A 24,621-nucleotide genomic window follows, 5' to 3' on the forward strand; every position below is an offset into this window, starting at 1 on the left:
GGCTCATGCCGGTAAAATACCGGCACCGCCTTGGCGGAAAGGGGATTTACCACCCCATTCCAAGGTTGGAGGGGCGGTAAATCCCCTTTCCGCCATTGCCCTTCCCCATTCCCATTTCTGCCCCATAGGGCTCTATGGGAATGGGGAAGGCGCTAATTACGGCACCGCAATTTTGCGGTGCCGTAATTAGCTTCGAGGTCCCTTAGCAGGTTGGATTTTAACGCCTGCAAAAAGCAGGCGTTAAATCCCCCAACCCGCAAAGGGACCTCATAGTAAGGCGGTAGGGATTTACCGGTACCGGTATTTTACCGGTACCGGTAAATCCCTACCGCCATCCGTGTAATGAGAGTCCATGATCTTTTCATCATTGGAGCCCTCCTGGTTAGAAGTACATGCCAAAGTATGTTTAAATTCCCAGAGCCCACTGGTACGGCCCCTTCCCTTCTACTTGATAACCCTGAACACTCATCGATGTTGAATAAGGAATGGCCTTCTGGATCAGTTGGACTAGGCCTGGGTGAGTCCAGCTGCCTCATGTTTGCCTGTTTTTGAGAAGTGGTATGCATGAAGTCAGCTGCACTCTGTACATATGAGGAGGGGAGTTGGCTTGAGGTCCCTGTTAGAGAGGTCATCACTCTGTAATAAGAAGGTTCTTTTCCATACCCTGACTGGTCAGGGTGCCTCAAAGCCTGTTTATATTTGGCTATTTCACTTTCCAACCTCGCACATTTGTTTTTCTCAGTCCCTATCTCTTGGTGGTATGCGCAGGCCTGAGTTTTCATTTCTGACACCAGTGCTTGAGTAGCTTCAAGCACTTTACTTTGTGCCATTAATCAGTTTCTTAGTCCCTTGTTCGCTTCACAATGGGACTCATTTTCCTTCTGTGAGGCTTGCAACATCTGCGCCGGTTCAGAGAGTTTATTTTTCAGGAGACTAATCTCCTCCCCTTGCACAATTGTGGCCCGTGTTGCTTGCTCTAGGTCAATCTCTGCTTGCCGCACATATTCCATCAATTGTTTGCTTGTTTGTTTTGTTTGTTTATTAATTTGATAATGCGCACCAAGCCCTTGGGCAGCTAGGAGCAACAGTACAAGAATTCTCAAAGCTTAGTTACAGGGCCTGACACAGGCTAGTGCATACATGAGGATACAGTGTGTAGTACAGTAAATGAAGCAGTACAGATATTTGTCATTCGTGAATACAGGTGAATACCATGTGAGTGCAGCAGTATAGATATTTGCTATTCGTGGAGCATGGAAAGGTATGACTGATCTGATACAGAAACAAGGGTTAGACTTAACATTGCATAAATTAGTGAGTGCCTACGGCTAAGGCTATGGACAAGGAGGTCCGGTGTGTATGTCGCAGTAGTAATGTTTGGTGCGGTGATTGTCAGGGTGTAGTGGCAATGGGGGGAGCGGTGGTTATGGGTCATTGGAGCGAAGCCATTTGAGAGCATTGAGTCTAAGTCTGGCGTAGGGTAGGGGACGTCTGAGATCTATTGGGAGTGTGTTCCATACTTGCGCCGCTTTGACTGGGAAGCTAGTTCCTCCGGCCGTGGTCAGTTTAAATCTAGGGATTTCGAGCAAGAATGTGTTGGCAGATCTCAAAGGTCGGGTTGTGGATTTCCTGGAAATGTTTCTGATAAGTAAGGAGGTGCTAGATTGTTTAGGCATTTGGAAGTAATAGATATGGTTTTGAGGAGGATTCTGTCCTTTATTTTTAGCCAATGGGCCTCTTTCCGGAATTTAGAGATGTGCTCTCTATATGGGATGTTCAACGCTGCTCTTAGAGGGTTGTTTTGCAATCTTTGGAGTTTGTCAGTGACGTACTTGTTGGCTCCTGAGTATAGGGCATTGCAGTAGTCTAGTCTAGACATGATAAGAGCATTAGCCAAGGTGATACAGCTAGCACTGGAGAGGAATGGTCTGGCAGCTCGGATTAGTTTACAAGTGTAAGCTGTTGTGGAGGAGAGAGAGTTAACTTGCTTTTTCAGGGTAAGAGAGGAGTCCAGATAGAATCCTTGAGTTTTTACCTCGGGCATAGCCTTAATGATATTGTTGTCAATATTGAAGGATGCATAGTTTGGGGTTCGTTTTTTTTAGGTTAGAGTCAGATCCGAGGAGCAGAATCTCAGTTTTATCGTCGTTCAGGCAGAGGCCGTGGGTCGCCATCCATGCCCGAATGAGGATGTATATCTTATTCACCAAGGCCAGGTCCACTTCATAGTTGCCCGAAAGGGGTATGAGGTTCTGGGTGTCATCTGCATAATTAGTGTAGGTGACACCCAGTCTGTCCAACTTAGTCAAATAGTGTCTTGGTGAAAATGTTATACATGGTGGGTGAGACACAGGATCCATGTGGGACTCCGCATGTTATTTGGATAGGATCAGCTCAGGTGGAGGTAGAGAAAACTCTCATAGTCTGGTTGGCTAGAAAGGATTGGACCAGGCTATGGCATCTCCTGTGAAGTTAGCAGCGAGCCCGAGGTGACTGCATAAAACTGCATGGTCCACCAAGTCAAAGGCTGCTGACAAGTCCAGTAGCAGTAGCAAAGCTGTTTTGCCACTATCCTTTAACTCCTCAATTTTTGTCTTAAGGTCTAGCAAGGCTGTTTCGGTACCATGGAGAGGTCGGAATCCCGATTGCCGAGAGCCTAGCAGATGATTAGCTTCTAGGTAGTCTTGAATTTGTAAATAGGCTACTCTGTCAATAATTTTGAGTAGGGAAGGTACGGTAGTGATGGGTCTATAGTTAGTGGGGATGGACGGATCGAGGGTTTGTTTCTTGAGTAAAGGGAGGACCCAAGATTCTATCAGGTTGGTAGGTACTCTGTTTGATTTGAAGGAAGAGTTTATGAGCTTCGAGATAAAAGGGGCTAAGTCTCTGGCTGCATCCTTTATTATTTGCGCTGGGCAATTGTCACCCTTGCAGTTGGAGGGTTTCAAGGAGAGAATGACTTTTTCAGTATCAATGATTGAGATAGTTTTGAAACTGAAAGGCGGAATAGTATTGTGCACAGTGGGCGGTGGTGTTTGTTGATCAGAGAGGGGCAGAGAGTCTTTTTTTTGGTTATTTTAAGTTGGAGGGATATTTTATCCGATAGGGCGTTTTGTACGTTGGTACACCATATCTTGTCCTTTGGGACAGTGTCTACTGGTTGTAGGGGGGATTCCATTTCCCAGAGGATGGAAAAGAGTTCCTTCGTGTTTGATTTGGCTTTTGTGATTCTGTCATCCTATAGTTTTTTTTTTTGTGTTGATGATTTCTTTCTTATAGCGTTTGGATAGTTGGGCTAATTTGGCTTTGTTGTTGTCGTTAGGCGAGTTGCGCCAGATAACTTGCAGCTTTCTTTTCTGCTTTCTTAGATAATTAAGTTGGGGTGTGAACCAGGCATTCAAGTGTGCTTCCTGTTTGCCTTTGCACAGTTTAGTTGGTGCAATGGTGTCTGGTGCCGTGGTCATAGCTTTGTTGAAGGTGTCCAGTAAGGTGTCTGGGTCAGTGTTGTTCTCCAGGCCCTTGATAGCGGGGAGGAGGAGCGGGATAAGTTTTTCAGCAGTGATATCCTTTTTGCTTCTAGTAGGTGGGAGGGGTATCATGCTGATAGTTTTGGGGGTGAGGAGATTGAGTGTGGCGGTGAAGTTGATTAAGTAGTGGTCCGTCCAAGGTTGTGGAACGATGTCAGTGATGGCAATGTTACAGTTAAGTTCGGATACCCAGTCGAGGGTTCTGCCTTTAATGTGGGTAGGTGAGAGGACTTTTTGGGTCAGCCCATGGTTATTAAGTAGGACTGTTATAGAGTGGGCATGCTTGTTGTCTGGGTCATTGAGGCCGATGTTGAAATCGCCCATCAGCAAAGTTTGGGAGTGCTTTTGCGTATTATTCGCTATAAGGCTGGTAAGGTCATCTTTGAAGGTTCCTAGTGGTCCTGGGGGCCTATAAATCAAATGGATGTTCAACATGCGGTTATTGGATAACAGCAATTTAGCTGTGAGTATTTCACAGGATGAGCAAGGAGGTGAAGTGGCAAGCCTAATAGGCAAGGTAGTTTTAGAGATGATGGCTAGGCCACCGCCTTTAGCATTAGGTCTATCTACTCTGAGGATATGATAGTTGTCAGGTACAGCTAACATCAGGGTAGGTCCTGCCGCCTCATGGAGCCAAGTCTCTGTTATGGCAAGTAGGTCCAAGCTGCTGTTGCTTAGGATATCAGAGATTTCGGTGGCATGGGCTACCATGGATCTGGCGTTGATGAGTGACCCAGTTAATGTCAAGGTACTCTTAGGGATAGGATTGTGTGAGGGTTTGATTGGGTGTCTACTTTGGCTTGGGTGCTTCTTTGTGTAAGGTTGGGCAGGCACCGGGTTTGGGATGTCTGTTTTGGTTGCCTGTGCACACTTAGTTAGGTAGTCACTGGTAGAGAGGAGTCCAGTGGTATTATTTATGTTATTTCTTTTAGGTTCATAAATGCGGGATAGTCTTGCCCTAAGTCTGATGTTTCTGTCTACAGGTGGACTTGTGTTGGAGGTAGCAAAGGCCATGATGGTGAAGAGTCCAATCGTAAGTAGGTAGCTCTGAGTATTTATGTTTTTACTAATGGTAATAGGGGTTCACCTAAATTCAAAAATTCGCAGTAAGGCTAAAAATGCAGTGTGCAAACAGATAGGTGCAACTATAGCAATAGGGTCCACCTAAATTCAAGATTCACAGTAAAGGCTAAAAATGCCATGTGCAAACAGGTAGATGCAATTGTAGCAATAAGGGGGTTCACCTAAATTCAAGATTCACAGTACAGGCTAATAATACAATGTGCAAACAGGTAGGTGCAGTTGTAACAATAGGGGGTTCACCTAGATTCAAGATTCACAGTAGAGGCTAAAAATTCAATGTGCAAACAGGTAGGTGCAATTGTAGCAATAGGGGGTCACCTAAATTCAAGATTCACAGTACAGGCTAAAAATACAATGTGCAAACAGGTAGGTGCAATTGTAGCAATAGGGGGTTCACCTAGATTCAAGATTCACAGTAAAGGCTAAAAATGCAATGTGCAAACAGGTAGGTGCAATTGTAGCAATAGGTGTTCACCTAAATTCAAGATTCACAGTACAGGCTAAAAATACAATGTGCAAACAGGTAGGCGCAATTGTAGCAATAGGGGGTTCAACTAGATTCAAGATTCACAGTAAAGGCTAAAAATGCAATGTGCAAACATGTAGGTGCAATTGTAGCAATAGGGGTTCTCCTAAATTCAAGATTCACAGTAGAGGCTAAAAATGCAATGTGCAAACAGGTAGGTGCAATTGTAGCAATAGGGGTTCACCTGAATTCAAGATTCACAGTACAGACTAAAAATGCAATGTGCAAACAGGTAGGTGCAATTGTGGCAATAAGGGTTCACCTAAATTCAATATTCACAGTACAGGCTAAAAAATACAATGTGCAAACAGGTAGGTGCAATTGTAGCAATAGGGGGTTCACCTAAATTCAAGATTCACAGTAAAGGCTAAAAATGCAATGTGCAAACAGGTAGATGCAATTGTAGCAATAGGGGGTTTACCTAAATTCAAGATTCACGGTGAAGGCTAAAAATGGCATGTGCAAACAGGTAAGCGCAGTTGAGCAGTAAGGGTTCACCTAATTTCACGATTCACAGTAAAAGGCTAGAAAATGCCATGTGCAAGCAGGTAGGTGCAGTTGTAGCAGTAAGGAGGTTCACCTAAATTCAAGATTCACAGTACTGGCTAAAAATGCAGTGTGCAAACAAGTTTGCGTAAGTTCCAAGCACCATTTAAACTAGTGTAATAAGTACAAATCAAAGTGTGGGGTGGGTCACTTTATAATAAACCTAGGTTCCATTTCCTTGGTATAGGCTAAGATAGTAATTGGCACAATACAGCAGGTAGTTAATGGGCTATGGCAGCAATAGGCATTCTATCAGGCTGGAATGCAGGGCACTATCACAAACAGTTAAGGTACGCGGGCAGCGAGATTCTGGCATTGACTCTGAGTAGCGAGCCAATAGTTGGTGCAGAAAGCTCCTAAGCAGGCATTAAAGGTTATTTGGATAACACATACAGTTTTTCTTCTCATTAAAATATCTCTGAGGAGTGGGCGCTGGAGACAGACGATTGTAGTGGAAGTTACTTGTGAACAGTTTGGTATAAAGTAGTCATGGTTAGCTACTGATGTTGACACCAGTAGCTGTTAAAATAGGCGGTACTTTCTAGTCTTTATGTTGGTCAAAGATTAGTGTGAAGAGCATGGGGTGAGTACACATCAATGGCGTGTGAAGAGCATGGGGTGAGTATACATCAGTGGCATTGAAGAGCGTATTTGTTGCGCTTAACAGGTCATCAGGGTGATTTCACAGCTCCCTGGGCAATACAAACGGATCAAGCAGAGGTGAGGACAGAGAAGCAAGAGTTCCGGCCTTGGCCTCTGGTCACTCTCTGGACAGGCTCAGGACAGGAGCCTTTTTCCGAATGCCTTCTTCCGAGGGCCGGCTCGTCTGCTGACGAGATCCGATTTTCTGAAGAAAGCAGAAGCAGCCCATCGGAGCAGTTCTGGACTCAGCTGCTCACCAGGCATTAGTGGCAAGAAAGAAAAGGACGGCCATGTTGAAAATGCATAGGCCTCGTGGACATCAATGGCGGATGCTGTTGAGATGGGCAGTAATGGCACAAATTCATTGGCGGTGATGATGCACAGGCAATGCTTGTGCTTCTGTGAAAATGCTGACGAGGATTAATGCGGTTTCGCTGCAAAATGCAGCGCGCGTCAAAGGTGCTTTGGGGAAGTTGGGAATTAGCCCAAAGCTTACCTAGACATCTCGGTGGGGTGGGGAGGTGGTTGTGCATTTTGTAACCTGCTGTCAGTCAGTTCCTGAGAACATGACTCGCTTTTCTCCTCATCCATATTTAACTGACAAACGTCCTGAAAAAGGGCACTATTCTCTTGACTTAATGTGTTATTTTCTTCCTTCAGCTGCTCTCTCTGCTGTTTCAAGGTGTTCAGATCTTGGTGCATCTGATCAAACTCACTTTGAGAGTCAACCCCTTTGATAATTAACTGGCTGTTTTCAGTTTTCAGTTGTTTTACCTGTGATTAAAATGTGAAAATGGCTCTATTATGAACAACCTGCTCATTTAATTTATGTTGACTTGCGCTCAGATTTTCAACTCATTCTTTATACTCCCCGGGCAGCGCAGAAATGAGTCTCTCGCTCTACATTTTATTGAGGCTGTGTTTTCAACTAATCTTGTAGCTGTTCAATGAGATTTTAAAATTTGAACTCAAAATTTTGGCTCTGTTGCTCTTTTGCTTCTAATTGTTTCAGCTCTTTCTGGGCTTGATTCAACAACTCAGCCTGGTTTTACACAGACGCCACGCTATTCTGGTGTCTTCCTTCCATGATCAACATACGGAAATACATGTATGCTGTGAGCTGAGTCATTTTAATTTGTTCATCTTTGCTGCTTTGTGTCATGTAAAAGTCTGGCAGGGCCTTATGTAAAATACCATTATCCTGCCACATGTCAACATTTGCAGAGGTGACCTGCAGTATTCTGGTTTGCTACATTTCATGTTCTTGCTACACCCATTCACCTTTGATAAATAATTTGGATGGGAGGTGCTTTCTGGCCATAGTGATTTCTACGGTGCACATTCTGAACTGTGTTCTGCAACCTCATATACCCTCTATGCAAAGGTAGACATCTCAACCCTGTTCCTGCTTAGTTTCCACTCACAATGACAACTTAAAATTAACACTGTTTTATCTATACACCTCCCTGGAACCCAGGGTACAGGTCTGACTGGCACCTTAACAATGTAACACACCTTTCTATCCACTGCAATGCAATACCACCCAAATGAAGAGTCTGCTGCTACTGCAACTGTGACAAGGGAAAACTCTCAACCAATTGATTTTCCCCCCCTCCAGCTTACTTCTGCAGGAGTCTGTCCTGATACATTCTGGTTTCACCATCACTGTCTTGTGGCCAATGCTGGATTTGATTTTTATGAACTTCAATGATTCACGGTGCGTCACCCTTTCTCATAGTAGCCCTGAATCATGCTGTTCCCATCTTCATCTTGTATCCAGGCTTGCAACATTATGTGTTACTACTGACTTCTGTAATTGTATTCACTCTCCCCTCTTGCTTCTCCACTCTTTTTGACAGCTTACTCTCTGTTCTCTCCTCCCCTCCCTCTCTCCCTTTTCCTATCTTCTCCCCTTCTCCCCTTACTTTCTTCTATGCACTTACTCTATCAGAATTGTCCCTGGACCTAGTATGATAGCAACCTCATCTGTCTCCTCCCCCGTCCCTAACTCGCCCTCCTGCCCCCACCTGCAGCACTATCTGAAATTTCATCAGGCCTAGTACGATAGTCCCTTGTTTTGTTCCTCCCCTCTCTTTCTGCACCCCTCTCCCTCGCCTTTTGTTTTCTCCGGCTCTACCAGAAATGTCGTCAGTCCTAGTAGGGTAGTCGCCTGTCTGTTTCCATTTCCTTCCCACTCTCCCCTATCCCTTCCTTATTTATGTCTTAGCTCTTGCACTATCTGAAATGTTGTCAGGCAATACAATAGTTAATTTCACATCCTTACTGTTCATGGCCTGTAAGCATGTCATTGTATTTTCCCTTGCTCCCTCCTTTGCCTTGAAGTGCTTTAAAACACATTGGCCCTCATTACGACCCTGGCGGAAATCGAAAAACGATGGCGGAAATGCAATACCGCCATCGAATAGCGCTCGGTGCGACTATGACCCGTCACCGTAAAGTACGATGCCATTAGCGACACCGTAGTGAACGCCAACGCTAACTGCACCAAGTACGCGCGCGCGCGCCATGCCAAACCGTAATCAGCACCATGGCGCAAGGGTACGCGAATTCCGACCCTAGCGGACATGTACTTAACGCCATCAAGCACGGCGGAAAGTACCATTCCGCCATGGTGAGAAGTACGGCATCGCGAATCAACCGTAAACGGCCCCACTGAGTGCCTGTACACCGCTCCCTGGCCACATAGTACAACTCCCCGTAGGTGCAACGAAGTCACAATGCAACCAGTGAAATGTACAAGTCACCCATGCATGCCAACGAACAAAAGAATCACAAGAGGGGCCAATGGGAGCTGCAGGGCACAGATGGCACGAATACAGAAGCTATACCAATGGACATGACCCCAGTCTCCCACCAAGAAACGCACGCAAACACAGGCACCTGTGACCAGCAATATTCCGATAATCACATCATTCCACCAATCCACCTGGCTGACCGGCATCTGTTACACAAAACCTAATCCCCCGCCCCTGAGCATGACATCATCCAAACAGTCATATTGGCAGCCCTCACCCCTGACCTCACTGGGCTTCGTAGGCAAACGCGCCCAGCACAGTACCACGCAACTATACTCCGAAGCTGGAACCCAATGCAGATCTCCTCACAATACATCGCTCCCCAAATAGGAATATGCCACATCACTTGCAAAGAAGAACGCTACACGGCCCATATCAGAATAGAAATTTAATGCACAACAAATTCACCAAGCCCATACAGCCATTAGGCCATGAACTCCAAAACACATTTCACCATTGTGGGCTGCATCCGCAAGAAATGACCAGCTACTTCTTGTGTGACGCCCTGTTCCTTCATGGTACACAGGGGCTACATTCCGTACGAAAAGGCAACATGGAAGCGCCTAGAACCGCAGGGCCGTCCCAATAGGGAGGCACTAGTCCAGCTGAAAGGCCGAAATGTTGCTCCGAGCCACTAGTACTGCGTAAGGGCATGTGGCCCATTGGCGATCGTCCCATAAGATCGTAATGCTGCTCCACTGATTAACACGAAGCAGCAGGTGTCGGGAGTAAAACCCATCTGCAGGAGTGGCATACAGATGGCAGTGGCAAAAGGGGAGGAGATACCTGTCAACCAAAAGAAAAGAAAAAGAAAAGAATGGCCATCAGAACTACATCCGAACAACTCACCTCAATGATCACACTAAATCCACAGCCATATGCATGCTAGCCCACTCCAAAGGATCATCACCACCCCAAAACCACTTGCGACTCATAACTATCCATATCGAGGTGAAAACACCATCACAAACGAGTGTACCTGTGCATGCGTCTGTGAAAACAGAATCCATCAGATGGGATTGGTAACGTGCATGGACACAAGTGTCTGAAGGCGCGTCAAGACAGGGAGGGCTCAACAAGGCCAGATAGACGATGGTCCCACTATGGCAGCCCTGCATCACATAGCGCAGGGGAGGCGGACAGATTCCAAGAAGCCCTGTACATGGCAAACACCGTATCAAATCATCTGCCCATGCATCCATTCATCATTCCCTCATCCCGTAATGATAACGCCTGTTACCATACTCACATAACATGTGAGAATTCCATTGAGTCTGTGCGTTATGCAGCCTGCAAAATCCACTGTGCCCCAGCCCGTAATTCCAGTGTTGTGAAGTAACATGTATTTGGGAACGTCCGGCCTCATCATCCACTTCGCTATTGCGCATCCCAAACTATTCATATCAATCATTGCATCCTCGCCATGGCCCCTGTCCCAAGGACACTGAACAATAGAACGTTATATTTGCAGTCAGACCTGTGGGCATCTCCTCGCCGCTAGCTGAAGACCGAAAGCGCCGCCCTTCGAATTCCTCATTTGCAACATCACGTCGAAAAGGCATCTGTGGCCGCTTGAAATCACAAATTAATCCATCTAGTGTGGCTGTGTGTGAAAATGGCAACTGCCTTCACTCACAAATGGGAGGCCCCGCCCGTCGGTGAACCTCGGTACAGTGATGCATGAGGGTCCACCGTTACTCGAGTACTACGTTCCACTGACCCTTCACAAGTCTGTTCGCGACTGCAAAGAATGCATGTGAAACAATGGGACCATAGCCGAATGAACATATCAACCAATGTTACACGGCCATCGGGTACTAATACATGATTGCAATAGCAAGATGCCATTCCTCGAATTGCAGCGTTGTGTGCGGGACGTGCTCGCCCAAAGGGGAGAGCAGCTTGCACAGGTGGAATGAATCACCACAGGTGGAGGCCATACAGCCTGAAAACACATAAATTGCACGCCCAGTCTCCTCCCACAACCACTCCGAAATGCTACCGGCAGGACTCGCGATGTTGGCCCTGGGGGACCTGATAGCACTGCAAGTACTCCAACTCCAAGAAGAAGACGAACACCAACTACAACCGGCCGCACGGAGGAGACGCAGGAGGAGGAGGAGGGCAAGGCAGGGCCAGCAAGGGCTGCCAGCACAGCCACTACCACCACGCAGGCAGCCCGCAATCCCACGCCTCCGAGCACATCCGTTCAACCTCACTGATGAGCAGATCCACACCCTCTACCGTTTGGACCGGGACACCATAGCCGCCATTGTGGACATGACACAGGCTGACCTTGTCAGCATGATAGATAGCCCAACCGCCATCCCACCCCTACTGAAGGTGGTGTCTGTACTCCACTTCCTGGCCACAGGCACCTACCAGCACACAGTCGGACAGTTGCATGGCATTTCTCAGCCACTGTTCTCACGGACACTATTGCAAGTGCTCGATGCCCTCCTGCAGCACGCAGACGACTACATCTCTCTACCACGCTCGGAGCAGGAAATAACCAACACAAAAGTGGGATTCCATGCACTTGGTGGCATACCGGGTTGCATTGGTGCCATCGACTGCACCCATGTGGAAATGGTCGTCCCACATGCCATGGAGGCCCAGTACCGCAACCGAAAACAATTTCATTCACTGAATGTACAAATGGTGTGTGACTCCAACAGGATCATTACACATTGTTGTGCCCGATTCCCTGGATCAACCCATGATTATATGGTCTTGAGGAACTCTACAATACCACGCTACATGGAGCGACACGCAGGGAACAGATCCTGGCTACTCGGTGAGTCTCATTTCATGCATGATGATGTGGGGTATGTGATGCGGCAATGACCTGGCAGGAAGGTGGGGGGGGGGTGCGTACCTAGCAATGGCATTCCACATAATTTGTTTATCGTCCACATACAGGTGATGCCGGATATCCACTGAAGAGATGGCTCCTCACACCAGTCCGGAACCCACGGGACCAGCATGAGGAGGACTACAACCATGCCCACTCACGTACCCGTGTAGTCATTGAACAGGCATTCGGCCTACTGAAGACTCGTTTCCGGTGCCTCAGCAGGTCTGGCGGGGCACTCCTGTACCGCCATGAGAAGGTTGCAAAGATGGTGATGGCATGTGTCATGCTCCACAACATGTGCGTACGTAGAAATGTGCCCATGCCCCCTGACGCAGAACTGCAAGCACCTGAAGATGGTCATGATGAGGGTGGGGATGTGGCAGCACCTCAAGGAGTCTGCGAGGCACAGGAGGGCCGTGAAATTCGTCAGCATCTCATAGATGCATGCTTCTAGCACTCACGCCTGGTGGCTGATACATGGACACGGGACTCGTGGCACTGTGTGTGTCTGGTACATGCACAATATGGACTGTACGCCTATGATGGCCTAGTACACAAAGATCATTGTCCACACATCTCATTGTTTGATCGTGCATTGTTTATGGCATATGTGATATCATGTTGAACACCCTATCGACCCGCCACCCAAGTGAGCCCAACACACCCCCTCCACCCTCCTACCTCCCCCCCGAACACCAGTGTCCAAAGATGCTCATTGTCAGTGGGCAGTCGCTATTGCAAGCCCCCTCTGCGGGTATCAGGGGCACCCCTGCCTGTGGAGCGCAGGTTCCTCCCAGATCTACGTTGGGGGCTGCCCTGGACGGAACTTGCAACGGATGATGTCTCTGCCTGCTCACGTCCATGCATGTCCCTAAGGGTTTGTGAGAGCTCAGTGAGCACACGGCGCACTGCGGCAAGTTCGGCACATACGTCTTTGGACGTCGCATGCAGTTCCCCCCTCAGGCTCTCGGTGCTTCTCTCCATTTGGACTCTCAGGCTCTCGGTGCTACTCTCCATTTGGACTCTCAGGCTCTCGGTGCTACTCTCCATTTGGACTCTCAGGCTCTCGGTGCTACTCTCCATTTGTGCCCTAAGTGTCTCAGTTGATGTTTCTTTGTCTGCCTTTGTGCCCCCACATCCATCGGCATGGTCCTTGAGGAGCGTGGCCAGTTGCTGCTGTTGCACGATTAACTGGTCGAGGGACTGTTGCCTCTGCTGGGCCATGGCCATTTGCGGTGGTGTCACAGAGGGGCTGTTCGCCTCATGTTGCCCTGCCACAGGGCTTGTGGGGGATGGCCAGTCGTCGTCTTGTGGGTGCCCCTGCGTGGTATCCTCATGGTGTACGGGATGGAACAGACAGGGGGATTGGGACAGGTCATGGATGGATCTGACTTCGACATCCCCGTCTTCTGTGTCGGAGCATGCTGCCATTAATGGGGTGTCACCTATGGTGCTGCTGCCACCAGAGGCAGTACCTTCTGTGGCATCCATTGGGGGGACCTGTGGTGGTGCTGTTGTGGGCATGCTGGCTGCTGGGGTGCCTGTTGATGTTCCCTCCTGTGTGCTGCCACTTGATTTGTGCTGCTGCCGTGTCTTGATGCGTGCAGCTGAGGTGGAGGGTCTTTGGCCGTCGGTCTTGGCCCTCTTTGCAGGTGTGCTGGTAGGGGTGTCCTGGAGCTCGTCGTTTGGATCGGACCCTGTAGTGGAGTAAAGGAGGGCGAGCGTTAATAATGGGTCTGTGGGAATTGGAATGGCAATGTATCACATGCATTGGGGTGGTACCTGAGGGTGATTTGGGTCGGGGCCTTGGAGGTGCTTTCATTTGTGTGTGGAGTGAGGGTGCAGTTGTTTGGCAGCCTGCAGTTAGGGTGTGCCTGCTGCACGTGTAGTGGGTGTTTTTGGGGTTTTTACTTATTTATGTATTTATTGTGTGTTTTAAAGTGCGCTATCCGGCCAATGTGTGTGGACGTTCTCCTGGCCATGTGTTGCTGTTGCGCTATGTGGACACATGTGAGTCACATGATTGGACATTGTGGATTTGGCATGGTTTTATTTGGGCCACCTAGTTGATTCTCCGGATGTCCGCACTCCTTTCTCCATCCCTCCGACTCCCTCTATGCTCTCCATTCCAATGGTGGAGGCACAGATTTCTTCCCAGGGGGTCAACTTGATGGGTGATTCCGACCCTCCCCCGGTGGCTGTGGCAATGTTGCGGTTGGCAGAAAGTATGCTACGGACGCGTATCCGCAGGTCGTCCCACCGCTTCCTGCATTGCTGTGGGTTGCGGGGTGCGGTCCCCACCGCACTTACCCGCTGTGCCACCAGGGCCCATATGGCCTTCTTGTTCGCAAGTGCCGTCCTGGTCATTTGCGTGGAGAAGACGGCGGCGGCATTCTCCTGGAGGGTCTCTGTGAGTACGGTGAGTTCCTCACGGGAGAAGTGGACCTGCCGCTTGCGGTCGCACGCTTTCTTCGCTACTTTTCCCATTTTTCTTGGTTTCACTAGGGTGGATGACGGGTTGGGATGTGTCTCAGGGTGGTGTTTTTAGTGGTTGTGTGTATTTTGTGGTTTTATAGGTGTACGGGGTGTTGTTTCCCGTTCCGGGCCCATGTTTTTACTTCCGTTTCCGTATATTTACGGTCGCCGTACTTTCCGGTTGGCGCTCACTGCGGTGTCCGCTATGATGGGTGGCGGTATTGCACCTAGGGCGCCGTGCGGCGGCGGTGTGGGCCGTTTTGGGGTCATTTCCGCCATCGCGGACTTTGCACTTCCGCCATGGCGTGGTGCTCATGCCCGATGGGTCAGAATGGGCCGCACTTTGCTCCATCGTGCAATGGCGGAAACGCTATTTACGCTGTGGCGGTCCGGTCAGTCGCTTTCCGCAAAGGGTCGTAATGAGGGCCATTGTGTATAGGCACTATATAAATAACTATCATATCATATCATATCAATTCCTGGCACAAACCCCCAGTTTGTCACAATTTATTGTGCGGTCTCTCTCAAATCAGGGAGTTCCTTTCCCCCACCAAGCCAGGTGGCAGACTGCAAAGGGCTTTGCAGATGAAGCTTTAGTGAGGCCCCCAACCTATACAGAACCATTCAACAAATACCCTCTTTACCACTAATAAGCTAGGAACCAGGTCGGTGTATAGTTAGAATATATATTTAAGTTTACCCAAAGAAAGAACAGTCACCAAAACATCAGTCACCAACGTCGTGGCACTATACAATATCACAATTTCAAATTACTTGCTCCAACTGACTGACATTTTTCTAATGGACTTTCAGATAGTACAACACATGGGTAACATTTAGAGATGGGCAGTCATCGCTTGACGTCAGACTTCTTGTAATTGAACCCAAAGAAACATGGAAAACACACAGTGATTGCTTAGTTTGTTGCCATGCTCTTTTCTCCCCGCAACCCCCACACCCAGGCATCAAGCAGAGATGACCCCTTTGGTGTGAAGGCAAGGTACAGGTAGTGGGATTGCAATGGGAAAACCGTTTTGGGTTTTATTTGAAAGGCAGAGTTTGGGAATCGTTTTTCAACACACAATAAAGTGAACCCGAGGCTTTGAGGATTCTGGTTCGAGAATAAATGGGAATAAATGGGAAATTACATTTTGCACCACTCCTGCAAGGGAATGCAATGCTTTGGGATTCTTGTTTAAAAGGGATGGGAAAATCCATTTGAAAACACTCTACATTCACTTGAAAGTCCGAATTTTAGGGTTACTTCTTTTTGGGATTAAGGACACACCCTTCTGTCCAGAAGTCAGGGGTTTCAGAAAAATAGTCCCCCAAGCACTTATTGTCTATACCGTCTCTAACCCACTGGGCATGAACATTGTTAGTTTCGAACTCTAACAACGCTCATCCCATGATTTTTCGATATGGGAATTAATTGATTTAACTTTAAATGTGCTAACGGTTGACACAGTTTCACCCCTACCCCACAATTTAATTGAAAAGATTAAGGCAGGCAGTCCCCAACACAATTCAATTTAAATAGATAGGGTGGTTTGCAATGGGGGAATTAATTTGAGTTATATTTAATAATATGGGCCAAGGGTCTACCCAGTTCCACCACCTACCTGCTATGCAAGATGGAGCTTAAGGCTGGCAGATTCCCCCCACACTTTTGTTGGCATTTGGATTAATCTACTTACATGTGAGGCCTTGGTTATGGCGCATCCAGGGAAACAGGGGGTACCTCTGAGGACAGCACAGATCTGGTGAAAGGCTTAGTCATGGATAGTCCCCAATGCCCAGTCCTCCTCTGTCTACTCAAATGGCAGGCCCAGACAGCTTCTAGATTTTCCTGTCTCTGTCTCCTGTGCAAGGTTTAAGGTCTTTCCAGGTAAACAGCTTTTTCATAGTAAGGTTTACCCAGATGGACTTGGTAGCTCTCCATGCCTCGATATGGATTGGCTAGCTTTCTCCCTCCCTCTCCTGCCAATTACGCCCACCGCCTGCTCATAGGACACAGAGTTGGGAGGTGTGGATGATAGAGGCTGAGGGAGGAGAAAAATTCATCATCCCAAATTGAAAGGCAACTCACAACATGGCATCTACCTTAATTTTTCTGATAACTGTACGCACACATATATATATATATATTATATTTGGGATTCTTGTTTAACACACTACGGCTTAGTTTGGTAGAGTGATTTCTAAATTCCCTAATTGTGTTGCTTTGTTTCCTACCCCCTCCTTCTCTTTGCATATACTTTTTCACCCACTTAGGATGCAACATTTGAAATTACTTCTGACCCATGCCACATCTTCAATGCTTCAAAATTGACGGTATTTTTTTCTCAAATGCACTAATTTTGATTTACCTTGCTTACCAATATGCATTGACAATATTTGTATATATTGTAATGTGATATTATGTTGTGGAAACTACTAATGCAATTGGGTGTTTTGTTGCTTGCCCCACATGGACTCTCCAACACACAATTATGTTGCTTTCTGATTGGACAATTGGTTGTGCCACTATGCCAACCCTTCCCCCTCCCTACTCTCCCCTTAATTTTGTGTTTATTCTTGTATAGAATTTGATGCAAAATCTTAATTGTGTAAACTTTACACATTACTATCTTATTATTATTTTTTATAATTTATTGGTTAAAACTCATCAGCCTCAGATGAAGAGCAAGGACTGCTCGAAACACATGTCAGGCTGTTTCAAACTATAATAAATCTGCAATTTCAGCAGTGTGTACCATCTTTGTTGTGTCGGCGCAGCAAGACTGGAACTCTTTCTTTGTATTATTATGTATGTAGTCTGAACATATTTGTGTTATTATCTCTTGTAAACTATTAACAAATGACCTATGCTGATGCAGGCTTCATTGTATAAAAGAAGAAAGTGTGTACTATTCAGACACTTCACTTCTCCACTCTCCATGAAATACTTGACGTAGAAGAACCTGAAGTCCGCTCGAGTGTATGATATGCACAGGAATAAATCTTACCTTGTATATTTGAATCTAGCTCAGATACTCTACTTTGTTTGCATTACAGCACTTAGAAGTCTCAAAATGGCACCCAAACATGGGCCCCACCGATGATGAGGGCACTTTGACTAGACGTGATGGAGAGGAACCTGAAGCAGCCTTCGTTTTATGTATAAAAGAAGAACCTGTGTACTATTCAGGCACTTCACTTCTCCACTCTCCATGAAATACTGGTTGTGGAAGAACCTGAAGTCTGCTTGAGTGTATGATATGCACAGAATAAATCTTACCATATAAATTTGAAACTCTGTCTCAGATCCGTTTATCAGCAGGGTCTGTTCCTACACAGTGTTTGACGATCCATAAGTGGCACTGAAGACCATTTCTTGAGGTTGAGTCAGCCCTAAAAAGGTCATTTCTGTTGGCCACTAATGCACAGTTAATGGGGAGACCTGACATTAAAGATCATTTCTCGGTGTTGTTGTGAATGTAACTGGATGGCAGCTCTTGCGTGAGCTCTGAAGGTGAGCCCGGGATCCAGACAAAATAAGCGGATGGTGCGCCCACTTCATCAGATGGAGGTGAGTGTATACATCAAACAATGCACAGTGAAGGGTGATGGCCCCCCCCCAAATATGAGTCCATAATCAGGCCATCGATCCAGCCACAAACCTACATGCATGCATCACCACATACACGTGCAACACAGACCCATTCATGCATGACCCACCCGACATTCCCATTACCGGAATCAAAAATAAAGAGACCCCAATGCATAGAGCGGCATGACGTAAACATTCTGCATAAGGCACGCAGAACCATAAACAATGATATTCCCTATTTTTGTCCCCTACAGGGTCACAGACAGACACTGATGAACCGGGCACTGTGACACCTGCTCCACCAGCTAAGAAAAAGCCCAGGACACATGACAGAGGGGACACCGCCACCACCTCAAGGGGAACCGGGAGGAGTGATCAGCAGCAGAGGGGCAAAGGCAGCAAGAGCACCAGTTCTACACAGCCTGAGGTCACGGCTGCCGCAATTGTTCCACCCACCGCAGTGCATCCCATGACATTGGAAACCAGCACGGAGGGCCCGCACTCTGCTGCCACCAGTTCCACTGGTGAGGCAGCAGCCACCGCCCCGCTTTCGGACGTGGAGGAGGCAGTTGACGTTCAGAATCAAAGCCAGACCCCCAGCCCACCACGGTCCATTGAGCCAAGCCCAAGGCCATTATCACGATCAGGTAGCCATGTAGAATCAGGCAACGAAACTGTGGAAGGGCGATGGAGCCCTCAGGTGTCCTCACCTGATGCCAGAGGAATGGACTAGGGCGCGGCAGCCACCCCAACAGCTGGACCCAGTCAACACGACCTTGCAACCATCAGCCAGACTCAGGTTGAAATCACTGCGCTGGTTGGCCAGCTTGTGGCAGAGACAGCCCGTCTGAGGGATGACCTTAGGTCGTATGCAAGCCAGACAAGGGAGGGCATGGAGGCCTGCACAAACAGGATTTGTGAGTTAATGGCCCAACTTAGGCAGGCCCTGACACGTATTGCGGACGCCATGGAGCGACAATACCCCCCCCACCACAGGATCAACCGGACACCTCCTCCACTGCGAGTTCCCGACAAACAAGCCCCTGGTGCTGCTCTCTGCGCACCATGAGGCGCACGCCATCCCAACCACCCAATGGCGAAGGAGGCCATGAGAATTAGGGCCAGCAAGAACTTGCTGGCACATGTCGAGCAGGACACCTACACACTATAAGCCTCACATGGGGGTGTTGTTGGGGGAGGGGGAAAGGGTGTTTTTGGGAGTGTTGTGGGGGAGGGGGGAAAGGGTGCTTTTGGGAGTGTTGTGGGGGAGGGGGAAAAGGGTGTTTTTGGGAGTGTTGTGGGGGGAGGGGGGAAAGGGTGTTTTTGGGAGTGTTGTGGGGGGACGGGGGAAAGGGTGTTTGCACAGTTGGGGCCATGCACTTTTTGTTCACATTTTGATCACAATACACTGTTGAAAATTTGAAACACAGGCTTGGTCTTCATCATTGTGTATGTGTACTTCATTGGAGACAGCGTCCTTTGTGGGCCTCACCACATACATCAGGGCAACAATACCCATCTCCATCCATAATAGTTCTCCCTTGTATCTCATAACATTTGATACATCAGATCCTGACGCACATCGTGTCCCTCCTGGCCATCGCCTCTTGAATGTCCTGGCGGACCATTTCACCCATCCTCATCCCCATCAACATCATCCTCATCTGGTGGTTGCATGTCAATGTCAGGTGGCATAGGCACATTCCGTCTGACGCACATTTTGTGCTGCATGCCATGGTTACCTTCGGCACTTTGTCATGGCCGTACAGGAGAGCCTCACCCGGCCCGCTTAGGCACCAGAGCTGTGTCTTCGAAAGGCCAAATGCCTGCTCTATCATGACGCGGGTACGGGTATGTGCACGATTGTAGTCCTCTTCCTGCCCGTTCTGTGGGTTCCGTACAGGGGTTAGGAGCCACCTCTTCAGGGTATAGCCGGCGTCGCCTGTATGGGGTGAAGAATGGGTACCTGTTACCGTTTACCTCAGGTGCGGCCTGTACATGTCACACAAATCGACTTTGCATTGTGATTCAAAATCACGACTACCAGCATGCATGCAAACGATATGCGTGACTGCAATGTGCAAAGGTGAGCTTGACCCTGCAAGTGGACATGCCCCAATCATGCCTCTGACAGCAAATGACATTTCCTGGGTGAGGCCAGGTCTTAGGTGTCCCTGGGCCCAGGCAAATTTGGTACCACACTGCTAGTGTACTGCCATTCCGACATCGATGTTGCCATGCTGTGTGGCATCACTTTAGTGGTGCTATAGGTGTGTCGTTCAATGGTATGGCTAGGGGTATTACCTTTGCATGCATACAAGGGCACATTGCTGTCTTGATGTTGTGCTGTGCTGATTCTGTAGTACCATCTTGACGCCATGTTGCTGATTTGCGTGGTATGTGGTGTGGCATGATGTGCAATGTGGATGTGGATGGATGTGCAATATTCGGGAACCTGGATTGTACTCTATGTTGTGCAGCTCATAATTGCATGTGGGTTCTCCTCAAGGACATTGCGGCCTTCCCTGATGGACATTGGCCTACATCTGTATGTTCATTTGTCCTACAGACGACAGTCAACACCCAGTAGGAGTATGTATCTCTCTCCACCACATCACACTGCCATGTGCTTGCCCTGCTACTCACCAGGTAGCCAGGAACGTTGTCCGGCTTGTCGCTCCATGTAGCGTGGCATGTTTGAGTTACGCAGGGCCCTGGAATCATGGGTTGATCCGGGAAATTGGGCACAACAATGTGTGATTATCTTCTTAGCGTCAGATACCATTTGCACTTTGATGGAGTGGAATTGTTTTGTGTTTTGGTAGACTACTTCATTGTGATGTGGGACCACCAATTCCACATGGGTAGAGTCGATGGCCCTGATGCAACTTGGGATGCCTGCCAGTGAATAGAAGCCAACTTTGGTGTTTGCGATCTCCTGGGCAGTCCGTGGCAGGAATATGTGTTCCCGTGCATGCTTCAGGAGGGCATCGAGTACCTGGTTCAGCGTGCGTGAGGATACTGGTTGTGAGATGCCATGCATCTGCCCCACTGTATGCTGGTAGGTGCCTGTGGCCAGGAAGTGGAGCACAGTCACCACCTTCAGTAGAGGGGGGAATGGCAGTTCTGATGTCTATGAGGCTGACAATGTCGTCATGTGTCATGTACACGATGCTGGTGATTGTATCCCGGTCCAGACGGTACATGGTGTGTATCTGCTCAGGGGTTAGGTTTAATGGACTGGCTCGGATCCTGGGGATTGGTGGCTGCCTCTGTGGTATGACTAGGTGCCCTGGTCGTGCTTGCTGCGCCTTTCTTGCCATCCTCCTCCTTCTCCTCCTTTGTGCTGCCTGTTGTTGTTGCTGCTGCACTACAATCATGTCCTCCAGCCCATGTAATGCTGCTAGTATTGGAACCATCATGGTGTGGGAATGGGTGTGTGAAGGGGTGTGGTGTGCTCCTTTTGTGCTGCCACAGTCTCCATTGCCTCCACCTGTGCTGATTTTGTCCACCTGTGGCAGGTGGGAACACTGCTAGGTTCTGATAACGGGTGGTTCGCAATGCCGGTATTTGCGCCATGCCGGTAAGGGGTTTTGGGGGCTTTTCCATGCCGCTTTTAGCACGTCCGCCTGGCTTGTGATGCTGTGCTATTAGCGGAATGGCGTTATTTACGGAATCGAGGGTCGCGCGTCCGCGGACTAGCCGCTATTAGTGGCACCGTACTTAGCGGTGCCGCAGATAGCGGTGAGCCGGGTCGTAATTGGCATGGGGATTTAACGATACCGGTATTCCCTTACCGGTAACGTTAAATCCCTACAGCACAACGTGTAATGAGGCCCTATGTCATTCATGCAGAGTTCTATGGCGATCACTCTCCAATTATGCAAAGTTCTTAAATCCCCCAAGTAACTGTTTGTACAAAGATTTATTTAACCTGATGGAATCAAAAACAGTATACTCTATCACAAACTATCAAAAACGTATGCAGTCAATACTGGAAGAGCTCGCTGTAACTACATATGATTTATGTTGTAGACCTGCATTTGTTAAAAAAAAAACTATTTGATAATGATTGGATATTGACAATTGATCAATTACAGCAGTACTCTACTTACAAAGAATATGCAAGATTTATACATAAGAGACTGCCATGCTGTCCATACATTACCATATTTCCATTTGCAAAAATAAGAGCTCACTACATTCGATTTAAATTAAATCAATTTAGAACTAAAGAGAGATGCAAAAACTGGGGTGATATGCCCTTGTGTATACAGTCAATGAAATGCAGTTTTTTTAATTGTAATGAAACAAATGAAACATTGAAACATTTGGTATTAGAATGTGTACAATTTAAAACTCTGCAAACTTTGCTTTTAATGAAATTTGTGTCTAACGCCAATGCAGATTGAACTGAAATGCTATGGGATAGATTTATGCATGGCACATATTATCCACTAATATTTGCATTGGGTACCCTTTTAAAGATAATAGAAAAAGATTTGGCAATCACTGAAAAGTGTCACTGAAGAAATTTGATCTGATTAATGTACTTTTTTGACTATTTTTGTGCATACATTGTTATAACAAGTTTAATGTAATATGTACTGTCAACAATCTTCTGTTGCTACATTTTCAAATTTGAGATTTTGTAAAGGTTTTTTGTTAAGCAAACACAAATAAAAAAAATATTGCTGAAAAAAAACAAGGATTGGAGAGAAGGTGGAATAGGAGAAAAAGAAAGAAGAAGACAAATTAATTCTGGTAAAGGGTAGGTATGCAAGTACTTAAATATGGCTGGGAGAATCCCGCTCTTACCAGTTGGTTATGTAGAAAGTGGAGTATTGAGAGAAATTTTGATCATGGAGGGCCTTGTGGCCGGAGGTTCAAATGTTGATCTCATGGGTTTTCCAGACTGAGAAAAAGCGAGTAAGGGTCAGAATGCTGGCTGATAGAATGCGTACAAGTGCAAGTGCCCAGTGACCATCTGTAGTGTCAGGCATATGCCAGTGAGCAAGGCCATGTTGGAGTGGCCCTGTGAGTGTGGTGGTCTATGTCGGGGTGATGGTCTCTTGGGGACTGGCAATGATGAGCAGCGTATGTGGTGCGTGATGAACGTTAATGTTATAAAGGTTCAGGAGTGATTATAGGATGGGTGGTGATATGTCCTGGGCGAACGATAATGAGGAGGAGGAGGTTTACTCTAGCTTGTTACCCACGACGAACCGCCCAAAAGATATATGGGCGGGGTTCAGGCACTATTTGCTTAGCAGAAGTGAGGATGAAGCGGACATTGACATATGATGGTTGTACAATAAATCCTTTGTAAGATGTGTCACTTTATACCAATGTATCATGATAAAGGAAAAAATTAATTGTATGGAATGTACTGTTGCAACCCTATGTATTGTTAAATAAAGTTTTTTTTTAAAATCATTTCTGCTGCTTGGCTTATCTGATTCCGCCACAATTCCGATCTAATTCTTTATATTTCTTTCGCATTTAACTGAAACCCAGGCCTGTTTTCTCCTCGAGGGCCCCAGCCAAAGGCCTTAAGGTCGCAGTTTCATTTTAGTGGAATTCACAAGCTGCATCCATGCTTCTGAAAGTACATCTTTTAAATTGTTAAAATGTGTTAACATGCAACACTTAGTATAGGCTTGTCTCAGCCAAAACCTCTTCCTTTAACACTATGATCACCATTGCAAAATCTGGATCCAAGGAGATGGGCGCCGTTTTCTGGGAACCAGAATCACCAGCTCCTACCACCCAGGCCATCTCCAAAGACGAATCCTGGTGCTCTAATATACAAACATCCATGCTTATCAAACTTGAACTATAGCATACCATAATCCTAACCAACAAGAACTCACTGATAACACCAGTAGCCACACCCACCTCTAACACTTCCGCCCATGAAGTCCTCACACTCCTGAAACACCTCAAACCTTCTAACTGAAAAGGCGATGACTGCCCAGCATCGATCATCAAAGACTGTGCTGTCACACTGGCCTAATTTCTCACTGCTTTCATAAACGCTTCCTTTGTCACAGGACTAGTTCCCCCCGCCTCAAGGAAGCCTGGGTAAAACTACACCTAAAAAACCCTCACTTGACCCAGCCTCCCCTAACAACTACCGACCCATAACCACAGCCCCCTTACTCCTAAAAATTCTTGACAAAGCAGCCTACACTCCAGGCCAACACTTCATAAAAACCAAACACATCCTGGGCTTACGCCAGTGTGGTTTCTGCCTTGGTCACGGCACACAATCTACTCTACTTGACTGGAAAAAACCAATAGACGAGATCAAGGATGTAGCCAAGCCTGCTTTACTCCTCCTCCTGGACCTATCAGTTGCATTTGACATAGTAGACCATAACATCACCTCACCTCTTCAGCCCACGTCTCTCCCAAAGCGACAGTGTGAATCACCTCTTTCCTAGAAGTTGAAACCATGAGAGTGTTCTCAGATCAGGCCAGCGCAGCCCCGGCCACCATCCACTGCCGAGTCCCACAGCGCTCCCGTAGCTCTCCCACTCAATACAACATTTTCA

The sequence above is a fragment of the Ambystoma mexicanum genome, chromosome 6q, assembly GCF_040938575.1.
Source record: "Ambystoma mexicanum isolate Mex_15411 chromosome 6q, UKY_AmexF1_1, whole genome shotgun sequence".
NCBI lineage: Eukaryota > Metazoa > Chordata > Amphibia > Caudata > Ambystomatidae > Ambystoma > Ambystoma mexicanum.